Consider the following 3,463-nt stretch of genomic DNA (forward strand, 5'->3'; position numbering starts at 1 on the left):
AATATATTTCATTAATATTGTAACTTTGAATTCATCCCACCAAATTAAGAAATCATTGTTCAACTCCTTATTGTATGCAACGACCGTAATCTATTGATTTTTGTAGTACTGTAGTCTTTCGTCAATATCAGTTTTTTTGAAGGCAAGCAATGCCAACAACAATTTCTCGAAGGTTTTCGGATCAAGACGATGCTTCAAATTTGAAAATTATTGAAAAAAGAAAATAATATCAAACAGTATTGCTACCCTTTGCAATGATTATTTGTATATTCATAGCAATTAATATTCGGTAATTTTTCTCAAGAATTTTCAATTTTGTTTCACCTGAAATCATTGCTTTAATCCATATCAATTTCAATTTCAAAATTTCTAATTGTTTCAGTGGAATATTGACTTAGACTTAAATTTTTAACTATTCTAATTTAAATACCATACAAATGTATTTCCTTAAATTTATGCTCATCAAGGAAGTTTTACTATAAATGAACAAGTCATTAGGGTTGGAGAAAACAAAATTTTCTTTTAATCTTTTTTTATCAAATTTGTTATTAACTTTTTTTTTAATGATAATTGGAATTATTACATTCCGATTAAGATCACACCATAATAATTTTATTCGATTAAACCCCGTGGTGTGGTGGAAATGAAAAATACTAAAATGAAATATTGATGAAATACTGAAGAGAAATCGAAAATTAATGTTTGTTGGGATAAATTCAATTGAAGTTTTCGAAAATAAGCAATTTGTTGTAGATTAAAATTTTAATTGCTTGATACTTTTATTATCAAGACAAAAGTTCAATTATGCAACAATTTCATAAAATAACTTTTCAAACAATGGGTGGAGAAATCAAATACTTTAGTGCAACAGATTTTTATTTAAAATTTGGAGTTATTAAAAAAATGAAAATTAATTTGATATATTCATTTCAGTGTTAATAGTGCTGCACTTAAGTTTGCATAACGCTGTTAATAAATCCGCAAACTTATTGGCATATTTTAATTGCCAAAAGTTTAATAGAAAAAATCATAACACATATCAGCATTATACTATATAATCATATGTGTAAATAAAATTTCTAATTAATAGAGACGGAAATTTTTCAAATGATAAATTGTGATATTGTCATCGGTCCATAATAATCATTATCATGCAAATGATCTGAAGTTGATAACAGATATCAGATAATACCGGTTAGGCTTAATAGAAATGAAGCAAATGCGCACGAAATAACTTTTTCATTGTAATATTTTCGCATGACGAAAATTCAGCAACAAATTTGTAGCTAAACATTAACATAATAGCATACATATATGATCAAAAATAGGTGAATGCACAACAAATAAACAAAAACATTGTTAGGAAGAAAGAGTTCCGGTAAAATATTCCAGTAAAATGACATAATTTTTACACAATTTAAAATTCAAAAACATCCTTTTAAAAAAAATTTTTTTTTCTGTTTATTGAAGGATTTCAAAAATTCCAAGTAATTTAGCAAAAATTCATCCAAAACTTTTTCTTTTTTGTTGTTGTTGCTATTGCGCTATGCGGAAATATTCAATGATGATTTATAGAGAAAATCCTTGGAATGTTGCGTTTCCGTAAGGAAAACACATTTTTAAAAATGCTTTTTTTTTATCGAATTTATAGTATGCAAATAACATATAAATTAGCTATTATTTAGTTAAAATAGTTCTAAAGCAATTGCAAATTTTTCTTTGTAATGATAAACATAAAATTGCATCATTGAAATTTAACCAAAAAAATGTTACAACCTTTTTTATAAATTTAAAATTTTATTAGAATTTTCTTTGCGCCTTTTTTACTGATTATAAAAGATGAAGCATTATATATTGTCGTACTACTGGATAACTGTTTACAATTTCTAAGCCAGCCAAGCTTAACACATCAATAAGCGCTAGTGCTACTTTGCCTTGCATAAAACAGATGAGGATCCAAGCCAGGGACTAATCAAAGGGGAATAAACTAAGACCAGATGGAGTAAATATCCGGACGAACTGAAGAATGGTACCGGGGAGAACGATAAACAGGAAAAGAGGAAGAAATTGTGTATGGTTTTGTTTACACCGTTTCACTGCTTACAGAAGCCAAATGCGCTTGTCATTAACGCCTCATTAACAAACCATGTCTGCTTTACACTACATCTTTTAGTCAATTTCGTAATCATTGCTTTCTTCTTCGTCCACACACATACACACGCACAGACATAGACGGACGGACGGACAGACAGATCCCACAACAATTAATTATAATGAACGATGACGATAATGACGTGTGTATACAGCAGAGCTTTTGTATTATAAAGCGTTAATTAATGAATCTTACCTCAAAGCATGAATCGTTTGTTGACAACATGGCAGTTTGCACTATCTATTCTGAAAAATTTGTAGTATATGAAAATAATTTCCAAAATAGATAATAATAAATTAAAGGAGAAAAGTTTTTCCAAAATTAAAATTTGAAACAAAAATTTTTCAAAAGCATGAAAATTTAAAGAGTAAATTTTTCCGACGAAATTTAATGTATCAAAATATGTGAGCAATATATTTCGGAATTATATAGGAATACACAAATATTACTTGAAAAATCATCAAAAATAACTAGAATGATCATTAAAAATATCATTTAATTAATAAAAATAAGCCTGAACAACACTTTCAAATATTTCATATGGTTAGTTTTATTTTTATAAAAAAGGAAGCAAAAATAAAAAATTTTCAAACTAAATTAAATCACATTTGAATATGTTATCCATAAAATATTCGCAATGTGTTGCGTCTGCATAATTTGCATAAAATTATGGCAGTATTTACAATACGCATATTTATAATGCAAAAAATATTTATTGTAAAATCGAAATTTCAAATTAGTAATTCATATATGTCATTTCATAAGATAATATAAATTAATTACGTATGATACTTTCGCCACAGTTATTTTTTATTTTAAATTTCATTTTGCAAAATTGAGAATTCGCTCTTACGTAATATTTCAATGTATTTATTGATTTATTTTTTTGAAACCAGATTTACGGAATGATTCGTAAGTGTCATCTTCAAGACATACTGTACAAATGCAACTGATAGGTTAATTTGATTAAAGCCATTATTAGCTTACGAAAGAATTTAAAATGACTAAGCGGAATATGTTAATATTTATGGGACAATTACTCTTCCGGCTATTACGTTTGTGCATGTTCTCAATGATGTTATCTGGATAAAAACCAAATTAAACATTGATTTTTCCGTATGACTTGAAATTTTTGCATTTTGTTCTTATCTTTGTCTGTTCTTCAATTATGGCAAAAATTTCATGCAAACCAGATACTTATTGATAATTTAATTCATGTGATATGTGCTAGTAAATGAGTTTGTGTGATATGTACTGCAAATGGCATAACTAATGATCGTATAAGTCACACATAACATATATATATATATA

The sequence above is a fragment of the Loa loa genome, assembly GCF_000183805.2.
Source record: "Loa loa unplaced genomic scaffold supercont3.853, whole genome shotgun sequence".
NCBI classification, from domain to species: domain Eukaryota; kingdom Metazoa; phylum Nematoda; class Chromadorea; order Rhabditida; family Onchocercidae; genus Loa; species Loa loa.